General features: G+C 59.2%; 1 protein-coding gene across 1 annotated transcript in view; it reads left to right on the forward strand.

Annotated features, from left to right (window-relative positions):
- SDC3 (syndecan 3) overlaps positions 1-22,381 on the forward strand; it is a 33,961-nt gene that overhangs the window by 5,875 nt on the left and 5,705 nt on the right. The window lies entirely within an intron of this gene.

Genomic DNA, 22,381 nt, shown 5'->3' on the forward strand with positions numbered 1-22,381 from the left:
GCCCATCACCATGCAGAGATGCTGGTGTCCATCATGCACATGGATGCTGGTGTCCATCATGCACATGGATGCTGGTGCCCATCACCGTGCATGGATGCTGGTGCCCATCACCGCGCAGGGACACTGGTGTCCATCATGCACATGGATGCTGGTGCCTGTCACTGTGCAGGGATGCTGGTGTCCATCATGCACGTGGATGCTGGTGCCCATCACCGCGCAGGGACGCTGGTGTCCATCACGCACAGGGATGCTGGTGCCTTTGATAGGACTCCAACCACCCTGCCTCCGAAGAAAGAGGTTCCTCTTCTCTCTTCCCTTCTCAATCCTCTCCGGCCCTGGTGTAGAGCAGAGCGAGGCAGAACATTTCCCTCTCTCCTCCTCTCTCTTCCTCTTGCCCTGGCAGCAGCCGGGCGCTAAAGCAAACTGCTCAAGATGAGAAGAAGGCCTCAAAGAAGGGATGCGGTGAAACATCCCCCTCTTGCATCTGCTGTTTGCTTCCCGCCTGCACCCAGGGGCTGCACCCGAGAGCTGGCTGCCGTGGATTTTTCTCTACAGTAACACGCTTATCTCCAACGGCAGATATCGGAAGGCCTGAATAGCTCCCAGGGAATGAGGAGAAGCGCGCCGGGAAGGGATCTTTCCACCCGAAGGCTAAAGGAGCGGGAAGCTCCTTCCTGCCTGGATATTCACTGAGGGTTGCCCAGGCCAGCGGAAACAACACGGTGTTGAAATAACCATCGGCATTTCTCCCTCCGGGGGATTCCTGGTGCCGTTCCCAATTCCGACGTGCAGGTGAATGCCGCTTAAATGCCTGGAAGTGGGAAGATGCGCGGCGGCAATGGATCACGCGTTTTTTCTTAACGGCAAAAGCTATGTTTGTGCGGAAACCCGTCGGTTTCTTAGGTCCTTAAGGGAAGGAGCATCCCGGAGGCGCTGCTGGAAGCTCGTTGCTTTACGCTCGGAGGTGCAAAAAGGCTTAGAAAACTGGGAAAAGCGCAGAGCGTGCGCGGGGGCCCCTGCACCACACGATCCGTCTTCCCGGAGCCTCACGGACTCCGCGTCGTCCCAAGGCAGCGAGCAGCAGCTCCCATTGCACCAGAGCCGGGAGACCGGAAAACTCTGGGAGCCCACGGCTCTCGGCGCCCAGGCGGCTGCCGGCTGGGATGCAATTGCCGCTTTCGGCAGCGTTTGCGGTTGGCTTTTTCCTCCGGACGCTGCGCAAGGGCTCTTCCTGCGGCTCGTCCATCCCGCCGGCTCCGTGGGGCTGCGGGAAAGCAGGTCGCGGCGGGACCGGCTGCGTCCTACGTATGGAAATCGGGTCTGTTTACGGGCGTTTTGGGATGGGGCGTCCCTGAGCATCCCGGGTTTTGTGCAACATGGCGGAGCGGAGCTGGGGCACATTGCAAGCCGAGCAAATATATATATATTTGGCATTATATATATATACATATATATATATATATTTGGCACCAAAAAAGCCCAAAGGGGCATTAAAAACCGCCACGTGCCGGGGGATCTGCTCACGTCCGCCGGCCCGTCCGGGCGCTGCCGCCTTTCCCTAGCTGCCTGGCTGCTTCCCGCCTGCCTCTCCATCCTTAGGGCAGAGGACCAGGCTGCATCGGCAGCCGGACGTGGTTGCTTGGGCCCGGGAAGCCCGAGGAAGAGGAGGGTCTGAGGAAGGCCGCGCGCCTTTGAATGATGCTGCCGAGGTGCCGGTGCCTCGTGCGCCCTCACGCCGGACCCCAGCGCCGTCCCGGCCGCCGCCCTGGGAACCCGGCTTCCAACCTGCCTCTTTTTCCTTAATTAACGGGAAGCGCCCAGGTGGCGAATAACAGCGGCGGGCGACCCGTGTTTTTGCAGGCGCTGCATCGCGTTTCGGAGCTGGAGCATGGAGATTCCCAGTGCCGCGAACCTTTCGGAGCCGCAATTAGGGAGAGAAAGCTGGGGAATTTGGAAGCTGGGCGTATAAACGCTGCGTCCCCCCGCCGGGATGCCGACCACGCTGTCGGCTCCGCGCAAGCCGGCTACTGAAGCCTCCGGGAAGGGCAGAGGGTTTAAAGCCGCTCCGGGAAAAACGCCCGCTCTTGCCACCCGCTTCTCAGCCGGCCGCGGTGCCGGCGGGAAATTCCCAGCGCTGGCCAGGTGCCCAGAAACCCTTTAAACTCCCAGGCTGGGAAAAGCAGCCGGCCGCTTCCCGCACGCTGCAATCCTCGGGATGCTCCATGCGTTTCTCATCTTCCCGCGTCGCGGGCTCGACGGCAGGGATTTTTGGGCACGAGCTCAGGGAAAACCCCAGCCCTTCCGCAGACCTTTTTGCACGTGCGAAAGCAGGCGGATTTTCCCGGCGTTGCCCGCTGGCCACCGGGCCGCCTCCGCCTCCGGCAGGGCTAGGGATGGAGCTGCTTCCCGCTCCCGCTTCGGCTTGCGGAGGGCGGAAAAAGCACCGCTTTGCTCCGGCGAGCGCTGCTCCCCCGTTGCAAGCCGCTTGCAGCGTTGCAATAGCCGTCGCTCGCCCCCGCCGCTGCGCGGGCGCCTCCGCGGTGTAATTTTAGCCCCTAATCCGCCTCCGGTAAATCCTCCGTTTGCTGCGCGCCGTAAAATCCGGCAAATGCAAAGGGCCGAGGTTTTACGCTGCCCTCCCCCAGCGTGGGCGATCTGCCCGGCCGGGGCTGCCGTAATCCCCTGCCCGCTCGCGGCGCTAATCCTCCCGCCGGCCCTCGCTGGACCGGGCGGTGTGAGCCCGACGGGCCGCGAGCGGAGATGCGGGAATTATCCCGCAGGCGGCTCCTCGCCGTGATTCCCGCGGGAGCCAGGAGCGCAGCCGCCCTGCCAGGACTTGGCGGGTGATTATTCTATTCCTATTCCTATTTCTATTCCTATTCCTGTTCCTATTTCTATTCCTATTCTGTCCTATCCTATTTCTGTTCCTATCCTGTTCCTATCCTGTTCCTATCCTGTTCCTATCCTATCCTATCCTATCCTATCCTATCCTATCCTATCCTATTCTATTCTATTCTATTCTATTCCTATTCCTATTCCTATTCCTATTCCTATTTTATTCTATCCTGTTCCTGTTCTATTCTACTTCTATTCCTATTCCTATTCCTATTCTATTCCTATTCTATTCCTATTCTATTCTATTCTATTCTATTCTATTCTATTCTATTCTATTCTATTCTATTCTACTTCTATTCCTATTCCTATTCCTATTCCTATTCCTATCCTGTTCCTGTTCTATTCCTATTCCTATTCCTATTCCTATTCCTATTCCTATTCCTATCCTATCCTATCCTATCCTATTCCTATTCCTATCCTATTCCTATCCTATTCCTATCCTGTTCCTATCCTATTCCTATTCCTATCCTATTCCTATCCTATTCCTATCCTATCCTATCCTATCCTATTCCTATTCCTATTCCTATTCCTATTCCTATTCCTATTCCTATTCCTATTCCATTCCATTTTTATTTGTTTTTATTTGTTTATTTTTCTTCCCGTAACGGGCTCAACTGCTGCTTTTTGGATAGTCCCGGCACGGCACCAGGCTCCAGTGGCCCATCTCCGCCTCGCGCCAGGAAGCTGAAGGAGGACAGAGATGCTCTGGGTGCTGTGCAGCAGCCGGATGATCCCTTTGGGGCGGGGACATCCCGGTGGGACCACGCGCTTGGCTTTGCCCTTCCGGCAGCAACGTCGCACATCCAAACGGGCTCCCCAGCGCCGAGCTGTGCCCGCATCCTCCACTCTTCCCACCCGCGGCGAAACGGCCAGAGGGGGCCCAGGCGTCCTGCGTCCCCCAGGTCCCGTTTGGGCTGCGGGCGCCAAGCTCTGCCCGGCCGGGGTCCCCATAGCAATATTCGCTAATGAGCTTGGGAGGAGGGGAGCAAATATCTCCAAGGGGGGAAGATGAAGGTGGTGAAGATGAAGTCCTTGGGTCTGGCCTCCTTGGTGGGATGCAAAAAGCATGCAAAGCATCCGGGCGGCCCGGAGGGAGGCGAAGTGATTTGACCGAGGCGATAAGGGAAAGAAGTGGCGGAGAAAAGGGGCTCGCAGCTGCTTTCGCGCCGTCCTGCCCGGCCCTACGCACCGCGTCGTCTTCCGGCGCTCGGCCTCAAATCGCTGGCGCTCGGCCAGCTGGAGAAGGTGGAGAAGAGCAAAGGTCCTCCGGCATCTGCTGGGAGGATGCTGGACCTGGACATCCCTCCTCTCGCTGAGCCTCGGTGCTTCTATCCGTTGAGCAGCGGAGGATGGTTTTCTTCTTCTGTCCCAAGGTGTTTTGGGATGGGCAGGATGGAAATACCCAGGAAAGGGGCTGTGAGGAGGGTGTTTGAGGCAGGTCTCGCTCGCTGATGGAGCAAGGTGGAAGCTGGGTTAGAAAAGCCAGCGAAGACCTGGATTGAGGCGTCTGAAAGAGAGGGAGGATTTGTGTTTTTGTGAGTTTTTTCCCCTCTTCTGCCACCGGTTTAACATCCCTTCCGGGCTTCCGTGCGGGATTGTGGTCTGCCGGGCTGTCGATCCGGCACGTCGTTTCAAGCAGCAGTTGCGTTTGCTTCCAGAGGAATAAATAATGATTGAATACCGGCTCCAAAGAGCGCGGCCTCCAGGATCGCTCCGTGCGGTCCCCGCTGCTTCACCGCAGCCATTCATTCCCCGGAAGAATTAAATCCCTGCTGGGATTACGCCAACACCACGTGCGACCCCCGGGAAACGGGCGATGGGGACGCATGGAGCTGGGGGCACGTTCGGTGCGCGTCCACCTTGGCGGTCCTCGCCGGCTTTGATCCTGCTTTTGGCACGGGATGGATAGTCGGGCATCGGCCTGGGGCTCTGCTGCCTGCTCTGCTGCCAGCGCGGGGCCGCGTGACGGTGTCCCGAGGCGGCTCGGGAATCTTTCCCCCCCCCTTCCTGCAAAACTTGGCTTTGCAACAAGTGATGGGGAGAGCGGGGTCCCCCAAGACGGTCCCGTCCTTGCCCTGCGGGGCCACCAGCCCGCGATGTGGTGGCCCTTTCCACGTTGTCCCACACTGGAAGTTAAAACGGGGGGGGGGGGGGGGGAATCTGCCGCCCCGTGCCGTGACGCTCAGCCAGTGGATTCGGACCTCGGCGTCGCTCTCCGCGCGATTCCCGCGGTGTCTCCCGCAGCGCCAAGCCCCGTGCCGGCACCGGAGCCGCCGGGCAGATGGGTGCCAGCTCCTCTGCAAGGCGACACAGCGGGTGCAGCCCGGCGAGCAGGCGCTGCCGGAATGCAACTCCCTAATCCCAAAGTTTTGGGGCCGGAGTTGCTTCCCGGGAGGTTTTGCCCGATGGACGCTGGGGTTTTTCATCCTGCTGGCGCAGTGCCGAAACGCCACCATCCCCTTTGCTCTATGAGCCACGACTATCGCTGGAAAAGGGCATGAAAAGGGCAAAAATATGTAATCCCTGTTCCCGACGTGGGGATGGATACAGCTCAAACGTGGAGCTGGGATTCTGTTTTTCCATCGGCAAAAGCTTTGCTTGTTCATAACGCTTAAAACCCTCCGCTTTTTCTTTCACTAGTAAAATGAGCCCTGCGGGGATGGCAGCGGTTCTCCGGTGATCCGAAGGCCCCGGTAACCAGATCTGGGAACCTCTTAGGTCGAGGCTCTGGTCTTGGATCGCTTGGAGACGCTTTCACCTGGAAACCTGAGCTTTGCCGGCACCGTGCAGAGCTGAAGGGTTTCCAAACCGCCGGGAACCGTGGTGGCGGTGGCAGTGCGCTGCGTGTCCTGCATCGCTCCAGGCTCCCGCGAGCCGTTTGTCCGGAGCCGGAGGGTTATTTGGGGCCGTTTCTTACCACGGCTCCTGCTTTTCCCGCGCCCTCGCTCCTGCTTGCACCGAGCGGGCGCAACTTTCCCACGCTCCTGCCGCCGCGGCAGCGTTTCACCAAACGCCCCGGCTGCTCCATGCCGGGGGAAAAAAAAGGGAATTTATTGCACTTTTGATGCATTTTTATTTTTTATTTTAGTTTTTCATTGGACGCGAAGCTCGCTAGATTGCTTGACTCCGTGTCCTCCAGCCGCCGGGAGGGGAGAGGGCCAGCGCAGCCGCCGAGCTGCTGGCGGCCGGCACCATCTGGAGCGAGCTCGCTTCCCTTTCCAGGCGAAAAACCCCGGCAGATAAAATTCAGGGCAGGTGAATATAGGGTAACGGCCCTTCGAGCGCCGACTAGACGCGGGGAAAAACCTCCGCGAAAGCGCCAGGCTCCCGCAGCGGAGCAATTTTTTTCCCACGCTTCCTTTGCAGCTCCGGCACCTGGTTGCTATGTGTCTAATCGCCCGTTGATCTATTTTTAAGGTGCAAAAAAAACCCACAAAACACCCAAAAACCCCTCTGGAATTTAAGTGTCGATCCAGGAACAGTTGGCATTTGTGCGCCTTTAAAGCGCCGCTCCGTTAACTCTCTCGGCGCCTCCGGAAAGCGGGTGCGTTCCTCACTGCGAAGGAGAAATGCGGTGGATTTGCACGGACGAGAAGGTCCTTTGCTCCCGGAGCTGCGTCCGTGTGTCCGCTGCCGGGATCCTCTGAGTTCCCGCGAGCGAAGGGCTTGGCAGACGCCATCCGTGCAACCCGGGGAGCCCGGAGTGTCTGCTGGATGATGCTTTTTCCCCGGCGTCGTCGGCGCCGGGCGCGCGGCGGTGGCTTTTCTCACGGCCCCCAGGGGGGACAAGGGCTGCCAGGCCACGGAGAAGGAGGTCGTGGTCCTTTGGGGGCCATGGAAATCCCTGGATTGGCGGGATTTGCCGGGCGCCAGGCCACGGAGCTGCGCCGGGAACAGGTTTCGGTGCCAGGTCCGTGACCCACTTAGCGCGGGAACGAATCGGGCTGCGAGCGCTGCGCTCCCATCGCCCCATCTGGGGCGGAAAAGGGGGGAAAACTCCAAAAGCTCCATCTTTGAGCCCGGGAGAGTAAATGTTTTCTCCGCGCAGCAGCGTCGGGCTGTATTCCGCCCAGGGCTTTCGGAGGCGGCGGAAGCGGGTCGCTCTTGGCTGCGAAACCCCTCCGGCGTTTGCAGCCGGTTTCACTGCGCCGCGAGGCTATTGGAGCCGCGGAGACCCGGTTATTAAGGACGGCGTGGAAAAACATAGGGAAAACCACCTGGAAATACCTTGCTGGTGCAAACGAGGAGAGGCGCGGAGCAAGGCTTGCATCCACCCGCCGCGGGGTGACCTGGAGCCTCTTATCCCTCCGATTTATTGAGTTTTGTGCTTTTAGCTTTGAGGATAAACTATGCAAACCTATGTGTTGTTGTTTTTTTCCGGCAAAAGGTGCTGGAAATGCTCCTTTTTTTCCACTTCTCTCTCCGCTGCCCTTGAGAGGGGAGAGTTGCAACAACCTCCGGTCTCCAAGGAGCCTGAAATCAGAGAGTTCACGGAAAGGCTGATAGCAAAAACGCGGCAGGCGAAACGCCCTCGCGCTCGGAGCCGGCGGGCGGCCGGATCAAAGGAGCGGCGGAGGCCGGAGCCGCATCGCCCGGCTGCCCGGCTCGGCTCGCTCGGCTTTCCAGCCGCCCGCCTTTCCCGGACCCGGCCTTTGCATTTGGCAGCGCAGCGGGTTCCCTGGCTTAGGAGGGAAGATCCGGCGTTTCCCGCTGGCAGGCGCCTCTTGTTTCCTCCTCCCAGCTTGCAAACACCGTCTCCGACTGTTTGTGTCTGCGTGGGGATTTCTTTTTTCCTTGCTTTCCCTCACTCGGGAACCGACGCAGCATCCCAGTCGCAACCCCCGGCGTGGCTGCCAGCATTCCCGAGCGAACCCGCCGGCTCGCTCTCTGCCTGAATTCCAAGCGTGCCGAGTCGATCCCAACAGAAATGAGTTGGGAAGGACGCCCAGCGACGGGCGCCACCTCCTAGGCTGGGTCCGGATGTCCAAACCTGCCCTCGGATGGGATCCTGTCCTCGCTCCGTGCACGAGCCTGGGGATGCTCCCAGCAGCTCCGGCTGCTACAGCAACGCTTAAAATTCCCAACCCCACCGCAAGTTTATTTTTTTAACCTCTCTTTAACGTGTCGGTGGCCCCTGGAATCATTCAAGCACCTTCATTTATTTAGTTATTTTTAAATATCCGCTGTAACAGCAATCGCGTTCCGTGCGCGGGATCGCTGGGAGCAGCGACGGCCCCGTCCCTGCTCCCCCCTGTTTTGCATCCCGGCCCCATCGCTCTCCTTCCTCGTAGGCACCGGGGCCACGGGGGGAAACCAGGGAGGGGGGGGATTTAGGGTGCTGCCGTCGTAGGCGAACGGCCAGGTGGGACCAGACCTCGGGGTCCCTCCTCCTCGTTCGGGGCCGGGACGCGGAGGGATGCTCACCCGGACCAAGACGCTGCCTGTTCGTCGCCAGCATCCCGGGATTGCCGCCGCCACCGGAACCGCGGGGTATAGGAGCAAAAAAAAAACCCCAAAAACCTGATGTTTCGGCTCAGGCCGCGCCGCTTTGGAGGAGCTGCTGAGCCGAAGCTGCCTGGCCGACGGCGAGACCGCGACACCGCGGCCGGGATGAAAAGCAGGGAGCGGTGGGAGAAAAACGGGAGCGCTGCCTTAGGCAAGCGGAGCATCCACCGCTTTTACAATAGGGAAACCGAGGCACGTCCCTGTTTGCACCCCGGGAAGACATTTCGGAAGGCCGTGGAGGAGCGAGCCCGGCGGCGGAGGGCTGCCCGGAGAGCTGCTTCTCGGCTCCAGCATCCCGGCCACATCTGCCCAGATGTGCAGGGCAGGGCTCGCGCTCCCCGCGCGCCGGCGCGGCCGAGGTTAGGGGGGGAAACGGCGCCTGCCGAGTCCTGTCGGCTGCTCCATGAAGCTGTTTCGTGCTTCGCCGTCGTCCCTCCGTTAACCCCCCCTGCCCCGGGGGGGGGCTCGCGGTCCCCCCCTATTCCTCAAGTGGGGAAACTGAGGCACGCGGTGACTCGCCAGCATTGCTGCCCCTTGGCGTCAGGACTTCTCCTCCAGGCCCTGAAGCGGAGGAGATGCCGGCAGCAAGCTCTCCCGGCGCCCAGGTGGTGCTGGGGACCCCGCGGGGAGATCAGCACCGGCTGCCTTCATCCCTGTTTTTTGCAAACGCCCTTTCTCCCGGCTCCGTTTCGGGAAGGGGCGAGCCGGGGCGAAGGCTTTTTTGTTCTCGCGTCGGGTTTCGGAGGCTCGGCTCGCGCTGGCGATGAGGAGGCGCCATGGGCAGAGTCTCCTCCTCTTCCTCCTTCCCTCCAGCGCGCGGCCCCGGCCGCGGGCCAGCTGCCATAAATCACCATCCGGCGGCTCTCGCCTTGCGGCCGGAGTTGGTTAAACCGCTTCCCGCCGCCTTTCCCGGGAGACGGAGAGCTTCCGCGCTTCGGCTTCTCGTGCGGGACCAAAACCGGGGGGGGGGGGCAATGGCCCCTGCTGCAATGCCAAACCGGCCCGTTCGGGCGAGCAAAGGGGGCTTCAAGTGTCCCTCCGGGAGCCGCTGCATCCGACCTACGGGACGGGCAACGCCGACGTCCCGATGCCGACGAGGTCACGTTCATTAGCTCCCTGCTCCGCGGGGCCGTCGGGGATGCTCGTGGCGGCTCGGCGCTGGCTCCGTGGCCTCTGTACGGAGCCGGGCACTGTCTCTTCCCCCAGGTTGGGTAACGTGAGGCTTCCCGGGAGCCGTCCGCGCGGCTCGGTCTCGCCGGCGGAGCCGGAAGGACGGCAGCGAGGGTGGGAATCGCGAAGCGTGCCGATTAGCAAGGTGCTGCTAGCGAGCGCGCTGGCGATGCGTTTAGCAGATACAGCGGCGATCCCCGAGCCAAGCGTTTAAGGAGAGGCAGGGGGATGGGGGGGAAAAATATATATAGTCCTATTTTCTGGCTCCTCGGAGAGTCGGTGCTTGGCTCGGCGAGCAGAGCTCTGCAACGCGCCTTCGCGGAAGGTGAGAAAAGCTCGAGCGAGTCTTGCGTGCTAAGCTGCAATGGGATTACGGAGCAGAGCGGATTAAATCCATTCTGCAACGAGTGGGGAGGTTCCCACCGGCATTGGCGGCTCGCTTGCCTCGGCGCAAGCCATCCGGAGCCCCGGGAAAGGAGCGGCGCGAGGCCCTGTCGCCTGCTTGGCTGCAGGGAAGGGGAGCCGAGACCAAAATGCGCCTCTTAACGCCCAAAAAAGGGATTTTAGCTGCCCGGCCCTGTGCTTTGCTCCGAGAAATGCCACCTGGGGAGTCCCAAAACTGCATCCGTGTTTGCACGTGCGTGGATCTACGTATCCGGCAGTCGGCTCACTGCACACGCTCGTGGACCTGCGCGCGCATCTCCTTCCCGCGTGCCGGTTGCACTCGAGGCAGCTCAGTCCTTTGCAACGATATTCCAGCATCCTCCGGACGCTTGCTTCGCTCCTCGCTGAGCCCCGACGTTTTCATCGCGCCCGCACGTGGCCTCGCTGAGGCCGCCCGTGGGCGACGCAGGTGCGTAACAGAGCGGCGCCGGCGCAGCGTCTACCCTGGCGCCTGCGTGCCGGGTTTTCCCTCTGTGCCCATTCGGGAAGACGCGGCTTAGCCCCAGGACACGGTGCCTGCTGGCGGCGGAGGCCGTTCCGGGTGCGGGAGACCTCGGTGCCGGCGGCATTGCGGGCGGCTGCGGTTCGCCTTGCGTGGGGCTGAGGTTGTGGGGCTGCCGGGTATCCCTGCCTCCCCCCCATCCCCGGGAGAGGAGCGTGGGATTTTCTGAGGGCTGCCCACGTTGCCGAGGCGACGCGCGCTCCCATGGTCCCGCGGGAATTAACGAGCCTGGAGTGAGCAGTAAATCCTCAGAGCGGAAAAGAAATCGGACTGGACAGGTAGAGCAAGGGAGCACGGGGAAGGAGGAGTGGGAGGAGAGCGCGGTGGGAAGAAAGGTTGGGAAGAGAGGGGGAAGCAAAAGCGGGAACGAACGAGGTGGGGGACGAAAGGATGAGCCAGGAGGAAAGCGGGGTAGAGCAAGAAGCAGTGATGGAGGGGAGTTGTCCTGCTGAAAAAGGGGGAATCGGGGCAGGGAGCCCCGCGGGAGAGACAGAGCGCGGAGGGAAGGATGCACGAGACGTTTGGGAGGGAGGAGGCGGAGGCGGCCAGCGCGGGAGATGCTCCCCGTGCATCGCATCTCCCTGCATCCCTGCCACTGCTCCGGAGGGTTTTATGGACCAGGGAGAGCTGAGGGTGCTGGGGCAGGGTCTCAGCTCAGCCGCCCTCGTCCTCCGAAAATGCTCCTTTGCCGACGTTCTTGTGGGATCTGCCTGGAGGGACAGTGATGCCGGAGCAGTGTGGACTGAGCGTCCCGTCCCATCGGCTTGATCCGCCCATCCCTTCCTTGTGTCCGTTCCTCCCCCCGAATCAGCAGCTTTGCAGGTTGCTCTGGGTCCGGCTGGGTGTAGGAGGACCAAGGGCCGAGTCTCCTCGTGCCGTAGATTCGGCATTTCGGGATATTGCTCTGGGTGGCGGCACGGGGCTCTTGCTGGTGCTGGCTATCACCGGGGGGTTTCCAAAGCACGGCTCCCGCTTGGCATCTTCCATAGGCCGGCGCCTCCAGGGCTCGGTGGGAAACTCCCTGCCCAGCTCCTGTTTAATGCCGATAACATCCTCATGGAAAAAGCAGCCGGGCTAATTAATTAGCGCCGGGTAACTCCGCGCCGTGGGGCGCTGCGAGCCGGCGTTGATACGGGAGCGGGCAGGAGGAGAAAATCCCGGCGCTCCCCGTGGATGCTCAGCGCTCGGGGCGGCCGACCCGCCGGCAGGAACGCTGGGAAGAAACTGCACCGCCAGCCTGATGCCATCTCTGCCCGAGAGCCTTGCTGGGCTCGTTTGTATCTTTATTTTGCACACAGCAGGAGGTGGTTACTTGGGTTTTTTATTTTATTTTAATATTTTCCTCCGTCTCCCCGGAGGTAGAAAGCGGAGCGTGTCTGGAGATGGGGTGTCATCACCAATTTATGTCGGGAAGCTTGCTATTTCTCACGGCAGCCTCGGCTCGGGGATATTTATTGCGTGGTGGGGTAAGAGCTGGCACTAATCCGGTGAAGAACCGGGATTAAAAAATAACAACGGAGACGGGCAATCCCGAGGAGGAAAAGATGATGCTCTCGGAAGAGGCGGGGAGCCTGGGTATGGGCAAATATTTGCACCGATCTTCCTGCAGCTGGTGCCTCCGAGTCCGGGAAACCCATGATCCCATCCCGGCTGGAGCAGCGGGATCTGCCCGTGTCTCAGCTACCCGCAACATCTCCCTGTGCTGCTCAGTTAGAGCCGCGGCTCTCGCCGCTCGTTATATTCCGGGAGCGGTAATTAAACGCCCGCACGTGGCCGAGCGGAGGTTTCCGGGAGCGCTCATGCCCGGCTGGGCTCCTCCGGTGCTTCGCCTGCGTCGGAGGGATCGATCCAAAGGCGGAATAATTGCTGCTGCTCAGTAAACGTTAATGATTATTTTACTTGCATAAAATAACTGGCCTATTAAATCAAAATGCACTGGGGTTCAGGCAGCTGCTATTCCGGGCATTAATTAATTTGGGAAAGAATGAAGTTGCAAAAAAAAAATAAAATAAAATAATTGGCCGCCGCGGAGCGAGCTCGGTCGAGCAAGTTGCGTCTCTGCCGGTCCAAGCGTTGCCCCCCGCGGTCCCCTACACCGGCCGAGCCGTGGGGATGCCAAGGGGCATCCACAATCCTCTGCCCGGAGCAGCCCATCCCTGGGAGCGCAGGCCCTCGCGCTGGAACGACTTTCGGGAACGGCTTTCCGACAGATTTATTTTTAACGCTCAGACTGGGATTCAAACATAGAAATCGAGCAATTTTGTAGTGGAAAAAAGAACCGTGAAGTCTTTAGTTTTGGGAGCAATGAGTGTTTTTGCTCTGACTTGATGTTTAAGTTAATATTATTTCAATAATATTAACTCACCAACTCGTAGTGTCTCCGAATCACTTGTTGGAATGAGTTATTAAGTTTTCAGTCCATATATAAAACACCAACAAGGTGCTTTCAAGGCCTGATTAATTGAAAATATCCTGTGGAAAGTATCAGAGAAATAATCATCACTTTTCCTGCAATACCTTCTCTTTTTAATGCATTTTCCCAGGGAAAATGGGTTTCAATCACTGAAAAATTGCTCAGCCGGGCCGGGAAGCGCTGCGTCCTTTTGAGCTCATCTGAACAATGCTGGATTTGGCATCTCATGGGGGAAAGCAAAGCCCAAGGAGAGGAAAGGTTTAGCTTTCCGATGTCGCGGTGGGGGACGGAGATCCCTGGCTCCCGGGAAGCTGCCCATGGCCGGCAGCTCACGACCCATCGTCTCTGTTTGCTTTGCTCCGGCCTTCCGCAGTGAAAGCAGAAAATTTGGGCTTCCCAAAGCTGCCGCTGTGTCCAAGTGCGAACCTTGAGCAATGCCAAGACCCTGATGCGAATCCCTGTTAGGGACCAAGGGATGGGACATGGCTGGCCTCTTCTCCAGGCTGCCTTTGCGCTGGTTAAATCCTCCTCTTCCCGCTTTAGTTGATGGCCAGAAGGGATGCGGAACCGGCTGCTCCTGTGGGCCAATGCTTTCCGCGTCCCTTCCCCATCCTCACGCGGTGCCCGTGTCCCCACCACCTTCGTGGTGGGGCGAGGGGGCAGCCGGGGTCGGCCCTGCGCCTCGGGCTGGCTGGGGCGAGGGGTGCTGGCGCCCAAGGATTGATGGTGCCCCTGCTCCAGGCCAACTCCGCATGGGGGCACGCATGGTCCTGACCAATCCCAGGTGGGGACATGGACTCCTGGCCAATCCTGAGTGGGGATGCATATGGTCCCAACCTATCCTAGGTGGGGTCGTGGACTCCTGATGAATCCCGAGTGGGGACAGACAGTCCTGACCAACCCCAGGTGGGGACATGGACTCCTGACCAATCCTAGGGAGAGACACGTGCGGTCCCAACCAATCCCAGGTGGTGTCATGGACCCCTGACCAATCCTGGGTGGGGATGTATATGGTCCCAACTAATCCCAGGTGGGGACATGGTCTCCTGACCAATCTCAGGTGGGCACATGGACTCCTGACCAATTCTGGAGGGAGATGCACACGTTTCCAACCAATCCCAGAAGGGGACGTGGACTCCTGCCCAATCCCAGGTGGAGACCACGTGTGGTCCCACCCAATCCCTGCAGTCCCTTCTGGCCAATCCCGTTGAGCCCCGCCCCCTCCATGGGGTACATAAGCTGGGCTGTGCCCTGGGCTCGCCGTTGGCCGTGGTGCGGTGGGACATGACGCTGCTGGCTCTCCTCTCTCCTCCGCCGTTGGGAGCGGGGCCGACGCCGGGGTGAAACGCGCCCAGCTCCATCCCCAGCTGCCTTCGAAACCACCAACTTCCCGTTGTTTTCGTGTCTCTCCTAATTCCTTCGGGGAAGTCCATCCCCAGCCAGGAGGGCTAGAAACATGCTTTAAGGAATGAGCATGCCCAAAAGGGAAGAATGCTGTGTTTCGGGGCGACGCCAGCAATGGGGGCGTTAAATCAACCCCCCGATATAACGAGAGGTGGCGTCTCTGCCGGCTGCAAGGGTTTATCATGCGCCCCACGTAGCTGAGGAGGTGGATGGAGCTGGGTTGGGTTCCTATGGGGGCTGTTCCCTAGGGTGCATTTTGGGGTGCACTTTGGGGTGCTACTTCGTGCTGGCAACGGGGGCATCGTGGAGACCTGCAGCTCTGGGTAGGTGGTAGAGGAAGGTCCCCTTCCTTAGCAGACCCACGGAAGCTGGTGCATCGCTCCTGCCACGCGCCCGAGCCACATCTCCGAGCGCCGGAGGGCAACCAAAGCCCGGCCGCGGCGCCCGGAGACGTGCCGGAGGGAATCTCTTGACATCGGAGCGCTGCGTTGGCATGGAGGAGGCGGTTTCCATGGCAACCGTTGCCATGCCGGTGGCTACTGGAAGACGACGGCCTCAGCATCGAGGCGAGATTCGGCAGCCTCCCTCCCCAGGTTTAGAGTTGGATGGATTTATACGGCTCCCTTCCTCCCAGCGTGCAAGCCGTGCGCTCAGCAGTGAGGATCTCTTTTGCAACAGCAGCAGATTTTGGGTCCGGTGAAGCATTCGGAGCAAGTGTTGCTTGGGTTGGTGCTTCCCCTGGATGCTTATTGCAAAAGAGTTTTGCAAAGGGGGAATGGCTCTGCAAAAGCTCTGCCACGGGGCGGGAACGCCCCCGAAGAAATGCACCCACCCCGATCCTGTCTGTCCGCTCTGCCCCTCCTTCAAGAGGTTCATAGCTCATGTGGAAGCAATGCGGAGCTGCTCCGGCCATCGCCGTCATCACACTGTGGGTGGGGAGGTCGTGGGGGTGGGGCGAGGAGAGGAAAAAGGGTGAGATGTGCACATAAGGTTGCCCAGGCCCCAGGGAATTTAGGAGGAATCAGCCCAACAGGTCCTGGTCCCCTAGGAAATGTCCAAATTTGTAGAGAGACCTGTAGGATTTTCTGAGGAGCATGTTCCTGCCACGCACGGAGTTGGCTGGCGGGTGGCTCCTCTCTGCCTCGGTTTCTCCATCTGTTAAGCAGGGTAGTGATACCCAGCTCCTCCGGTACACATTGCGAGCTGCTCACGGTGGGGCTGAGTGTTGGTGGGACCATCTTCCAGAACCTCACGTTTTTTCATCTGTAAAACGGTGTCACCCTCTTGGATGAGGGGAGGAGGAGGGACGGGGCGTCCTTCATCCTGGGAGCGGATGATGGAGAGGAGCTGAAGCAGCTTTAATCTCCATGCTCAGCTCTGATGGTGCCTGAGCTCCTGCTCGCTTTCCAAAGCTCTTAGCGCAGGCTTTGGGTGTGATTTGCGCTGCTGTCTGGCGGGCGCCTTGGCTGCGTTTCCCGGCCAGTGCAGCCAAGTCCCGGCGGAGAGGCACCAAAGGGGACAGCACGCAGCAGGGCCGGTGTCATCGCGGCGCTGATCTTGCTGAGCCTGGCGAGTGGCTGGAGGAGCAATAATGTCCTTTGGAGTCGTGTGGGACTTTTTTCTTCTCTGTTCTTGATGTCACATTAGAAACTGGCCAAGTCACCTCCAGAGCTGAGCTCTGGATACGGAGACATCTAAATCCCTTGGATCTGGCACTTATTTTAGCCCATTTAGGAGGTTGGAGGAACTTTGATCAAAGTTTGACTTTCTGTCCCAGCCCTATATGGACCGCTTTGCTTCAGGGCTTGCTTTTGCAGCAGTAGACACGAGACCTTTTTGGATAGAGCTGGTGACGGGGGGCAGGGTGGTGTCAGGATCAGCTGGGAGAGCCCGGATCCTGGTCCATGGAAGCAGCCCGCTCATCGGCTGAGCCACGGCCACGTGGCACGAGCGGTTCCCTTTCTGCGGGACGGTCCCCGAGCGTGGCCCAGCAGAGAGCTGGCACCTCGCAGGGCACATTTAAACCTTTACGACTCTCGCTCGCTGTCTGCGGACTTGCTAGACGGTGCCGCAGGCCTGCCGGCTGCAACCCCCGGAGACCAGCTGCCGTCTTGGGCACGGGTCCCTCCTGCAGCTTTGTGTTGACCCCTGGTTTAATTTGCCTAATGAAGCCCGTCCTTGGGAAAGCAGGGCTGAGCTGGTTAGTGCAACCCCCCTGCCAAGAGACGTGAGCTGGGAAGTTGCAATCACGTGCCTGGGAGCTGCTGTCCCTTGGCTCGGGCGGCTCTAGCTGGCTAATCGGTGGCCCTTCGCCTCCCACTGCATGCAGGGCCAGGCAGGGGGTCTGGGAGGGGGCGTTTGGGATGGGACAGTTGGGCTTGGAGGTGACTGGAGGCAGCCCAAGTTGCAGGTGGCACCTCGGCAGGGTTGTTGCACCTGGACCTTCTCTGCTGCAGAGCCAGCAGCCCAGGACGATCCTGCTGATGGTGCCCTCCAACCTTGCTTTGACCACGGGGAGCTGCTGGCTCGGGGCTGAAGGCTGGGGTGATGTTTCTGACTCGGCGCTGAGGACGAGCCACCCAGCTGCTTTCCTGGGCACGGCTGCGTCTTCGCTGAGCTTCGGGGGAGATGCGGGCTGCGATGGACAGGGAGGGAGCCGCAGACGGGGGGATTGGAGCGCCGTCCTACGTGATTCGCAGCCGGGCTGGGAAAAAATCACTGTTCCTCTCTGCTTACTCTCCCAGCTGCACGCGGCGGGTGGAAATTCCTCCTCTTTGGCTGGCGGGGGGAGGCTGGAGGCTGTGTGCGACTGCAGGGCTTGCTGTGTGCCGAGTATTAACAATCTAAGCGGCAGTAAATCCAAATAAACACCGACTGCTCCCGAGATTTATTGCATGAGCCTGACCTAATACCGGCAGGGCTGCAGCTGGGCCGCGGAGGGGCAGCTTGGGCCGGGAGGCGGTTTATGTAAGCGGCTCGGGAAAGGGAACCAAAGGGGGCTTTCGGGAACGGCCGCGTCCCCTACACACGCCCTGGGCATCCCGACAGCCCTGAGATGTGTTCGGGAGCCGGGATTTAACACCAGGTCGATGCCATCCTAGGATGCTGGAGAGGGGCAAGGGGCTGTCCAGCATCTGCTGCTGCCTGCCTTGTTTCTCCTGGCACGGGCGCTGGGCTCCGGCCAAGGTTCCCCCTGGCCACCATCGAATGCAGGAAACAAGGCATGGAGCCAGCCCAGGAATCTTTGGTCCTGTGCACGGGGACGCTGGAAATGGGATCCCAGTGCTGGTGCTGTGGCCAGAGCCCAGCTCCTGTCCCTGGTAACCCATTGCATGAGTGCTCGTGGTCCCCCACCTTCGCCCTCGGATGAGGTCAGCTCCCTCTGGCCTCGCCGTGCTGCCCAGCAGTCATCTTCCACCGCGTGAGCTTATAATGCAGTAAATATTATCAGCAGCTCCCCCCCTTGCATGTAGGAGCTGCTTCATGTGCAACGTCAGGAGACTCGCGGGGAAGCGAGAGGAGAGAAACTCTCCGCTGTCCCGGTTAAGTCCTGTTTCGCCTCTCCTGAGCAGCTGGAATCCTTCATCTTCCAGTGCGGGTGGCTGCGGGCCACGAATATTTTAGTGCAATTGCACCGCGGTGCCTGGAAGCTGGGACTGTCATGCAAGAGTTGTTATTACATGCGCTGAGCTGGCCAGGCAGCAGCCAGAGCTGGGCTGCTGGCAGGCTGCCCGGTGCCGAGGGCTGCTCTAGTCGCTGGTTAAACTCCACTGATCACGGCAGATCCTCTCGAATCCACTTAGGGCAAACCCTGGCTGAGAGCATCTCTGCTCTACCGCGTAGAAGGGGCAAGCCGGGGCCGACGCTTTGGCCTGCGGCCGGGCGTTTAGCTGCCCCCCGCCGCCTCATGGCTCCCGCGTGAGATCCTGGGCAGACGTCCAGTCCCTGCCGCAAACTGCCTCTTGCACACGGAGGGCGTCAGGGTGGAAAAATCAGCCGTCCCGCCAAGCGTCCCGTTTTACCGCTGCGAAGTTGGGCTTGCTTCAGTTGGCAGCTCTGGGAGCTGGACCCCCGCGGGGCTGCGGCGTGGATCCCGCTCCCTCTCCCCGGAGAAGGCAATGACGCTTGCAAAATGCAGGTGGTGCAGCTGGAGGAAGGATCCCTCCCTCTGCTCGCTGCAGGCAGATACAAGGACCAGGGCGAGGACGAAGGGTTCCCGGCTCCGAATCTGCGCATCGTGCTGGGAATGCCCGGGATTTTGGGGCCAGAGCATTGAGAGGTAGCAAAGCTGCCTGCCTCCAACGCCTGCATCTCGGGGCACCTTGCAGAAATCACCGGTGCCTCCGAGCCCTCCAGGGAGCTGCACACCGCGATTGCTTTTCACCAGGGAGCCCCAGGAGGATGCTGGAGCCGGGGCCTGGCGACGTCGCGCTCCCTCCCTGCCCGTGCTCCCATGCGCTGGGCAGAGCGACGCTGGGCTCGTGTGCTGTCTCAGCAAAATATCGGAGGGTTTATTCTCACGAGACGGTCTCATTTTTGCGGCTGGGGCTGGGCAAGTTTCACAGCAACCATGCTGGCCATTGCCTTGGGGAATGGGGAGAGTCACTGCCTGTACTGGCTCGGCACGGATGTGACTTGCTCCAAGCGCAGAGAGGCTGCGGAGTGAATTAATTTTTTTCCTTTCTTCTTTCCCATCCGTCCTTCTTGCTCTTCAGCGAGCCTTTTAGGAAAGGTGTGTATGGGGGGGTCGAATGGGTGAGCCGGGGAGCCTCAGCAAGCGGGACGATGACAGTCACCGGGGAGCTGTTAGGGACGTGAAAAGGATGCTGGTGACTGAAGGCGACTGCGGAGCGTGGGGGAGAGCCGGCTGCTGCCACTGCCGATCCGTCACGTGCAAACCCCTCGGGGTGAGGGCTAGGCTCGTCCGGCACAACATGAGCCCAGCTCCCAAAGACGCTGAGTGCTTTTACTTCCCCCTGACTATGGAGAAGCTCAGCCAGAGAGAGGAGATGGTGGCGGGTCTTGTCCTGTGCTAGGGAGCCACGTAAGACTGCAGCATCCCTTCACGTTGCATCCGAGGGGCCTGAGCCCTTTGGTGCAGAGTTTGCAGGAAGGACCTGATCCAGGGGGGTGCTCAGAGCCTCAGGGTGCTGCTGGCTCAAGGAGATGCGAGGGCTCAGGCTCCTGTCCTGGCTCTGACGACACAGCGGTCCTCTCTGCCACTGCTGTGGGCTACGCGGTGATCCCAAAACGGTGTCCAGGGTGCTTCTGCCCCCCAAAGCTCTGCTCCTCACCCTCGTGCCAGGCCAGGGCTCCGGGTGCTTCAACTTGACCCACCACCTTTGAACCCTGGTTCCTCTGCCCCCCGGTGCTGCCTGAGCTGGGTTTGCTGCAGGCCGAGGATGTGGGGCGTGGACTACGCTCTTCACGGTCGCCTGCTAAAATAAGAGGCCTTCAGAAGGTGCCGCGCTGGTGCCCAGCCCTTGGAGACCGCAGCTGTCCACCGTCACTGCCACTTAACCCTGCTGCTGCTGGCCAGCAAGGCAAAAGCGAGGGGGTCCCTGATTCAGGGACTGAACTGGGATGGGCAAAGGGGTTTGGGTGCTTGGCCTCGCCTACATAACCCGTGTTGCTACAGAATTTTCTTTAATTTGACATTCACACGTGCCCCGTTTGCTCAGTTGATGTTTGCTTGCGGCAGTGGGATGGGAGCACGTTGGAGGCGCTGGTTTGCTCTTGCTGGATCATTTCAGTCCATTCCCCTGGCAAAACAGATCGAGGGCACACACCGGCTTTTCCGAGACTCTCCCCCTTGCAGGGTGGAGGCTGGTGTGCTGTGGGGTGGCTGTGCCCTTCCTGGAATGAGCTCTCGCTATTTTGCTTCCTGGTCCAAGCACAAGCAGCCAGGGAGCTGGAGCTGCCCCGTCTGCTTCCAATTTAAGGCAGAAATGAGCTCAATGGAGCTGGGCCATGTGGTTCCCATTACGGTGAGGTTTTGCAGGTCAATCAGGCAGAATTTGACCTTTGGGGAACTTGCTGGGCTAGCTGGCAGGGCTGAGAGGTGGTCCCCCAAGCTGCAGGGTGCCCGTGCTAGGGCTTCCTCATTTATTTGTGAGCCTTTAACAATTTTGATATAAAAAAACCATACTGCTGAAGGTCTGAGACGAAGTGAAAGTCTTAGTCTTCATTTATTTAAAAAAAAAACTCAGAAAAGAAGGAAAAAGCAAGTTTCTGGGCATCTGTGCTTTCTTTGGAAAGCTTTGAAATCTGACCATGTTCTACCCCCAAATCAAAAGGCAAAAAAAAAAGCAGTTCCAAATGTTCCTTTTTCCCCCTGCCCAAACCTTGTAATTTTTCTTCCCTTCTCATCATTTCTGGTGGCCTGGCTCGCAATTTACAGACGCTCATGGGTGGTAATGCAGGCCCCACTGCACCCCCAAGGCCCTGCTGCCCTGTGTCTGCAGCAGATCAGCGTTCAAAACGCGTTGAACCAGCCCCTGCACGTCCCCCTTGCTCTCCCTGGTCCTCTGCCTTCCCTGCCATAGTGGCAGAGACAGAGATGTCCTGCATGGGCCATCTCAGTGGTTGAGCTCCATAGCTTGGATCCATGCTCTGATCTTCACCTGAGCACCCAGTGTGCAGGAAGGGTGGGTTCATTCTTCTTGCAGGGTCACAAGCTGGTCTGCAGGTGAGCCATGACTTAGTTAACAAAATAATTTGCACTGGGTCTTTGATGTATTGCTTTTTTCCCCCTCTTTTTACCGTCTCCTCTTCAGGACTTGGAGCTTACTCCTTCATAGATCTGAGCAAAAGATTTTACAAGGTCATTTGGCAGCACTGAGCTCATTTCTCATTTCTCTTGTAACCCATTGATGAGGCCTTGATTTCCAACCGCTCCGATTCCCCGTGCACAAAACCACAACAGCCGCTGTGCTGGTTGTGGAGAGGCTACATGCAAAGCCGGCACTGCCTGGGTCAATTCGGCAACGTGTGCTTGGCAGTGGTCAGGTTGGGCTGTGCAACTGCACAAAACCATCTCCCAACCCCTTCCTTCGGCTGCACTTTTCCATGCTCAGTGCAGGTCAGGGCTTCGGGGGCTGGTATTGCACTTTGTGTTTTAACTGGTCCATCAGTGCTTGAGCTTGTTGGCAGAGATCAGAGCAGCAGAGAAACCAGAGACAGGAACGACCGAGGGGGTCATTTTGCCCGTCATATCAGGGCCATCAAAGTGGTGCCTGGCCCTGAGCGACAGCTGGGCTGGGAAGCTGTGCTCCCTTTGCACGGGGTGGGCTGAGAGGCTCCAAGCTCTCCTGGCACCGGCTTTGCTGCCCTGGGGACTGACGGCAGAAAAGGGAGACCTATAATATACACTGTGGAGCCTGGGACTGGATATTGTGTGCTGCCCCTTGTCCGCTTGTGCTAACGTAACAGCCGTTAGCTGGCACCGGGGAGATTCCTGAGCAATGAGGAGACCACATTCCTGTCCTTGCCAGGCAAGCTCTTGCCTTGTAGGACATGTCCCCCTCGCCCCAGCTTCTTCTCTTCTGCCTGCGGTCTCCCTCCCATCTTTTTTGGCTTCCTCATCCCTCCAGCCTGGTGTTTCCAAGCCCCATTGCCATGGACAGCAAAGCTCAGCCTTACGCCAGAGCAGGGTTCAACACTACAAGGGGCTGCAGCAATTTCCGGTTCCCTGAGGATTAATTTCAGCGGATAACAGCCTTCCTCTACGAAGCTGCTGGCGACTGTATATTTGAAACTCCAGAATGGTGCATTATCTTTGGGGCAAAGGCTGAGTCTTCCTGTAGGTTTGGAAAGTGCACAGCACGTTGGAGACCGGTAGGATATAAATAGTGGCTGATGATAAGGGAGAGCAGTGCTATCGCTTGAGATAAAGGAGTAGATCTAGCCAGAAAAGCTTAGCAGCATTTTCAGAAGAGACAGACACTTAAAAGCCCAGCTCCCCTTAACCTTCACAAGAGATTTTTGTCCCCAGGATAGTTTTCAAGCTGCCACCACAAGCATATGACACAGGTGGCACATCTGCAGCA

This window comes from Apteryx mantelli, chromosome 27 (assembly GCF_036417845.1).
Source record: "Apteryx mantelli isolate bAptMan1 chromosome 27, bAptMan1.hap1, whole genome shotgun sequence".
Classification (NCBI taxonomy): domain Eukaryota; kingdom Metazoa; phylum Chordata; class Aves; order Apterygiformes; family Apterygidae; genus Apteryx; species Apteryx mantelli.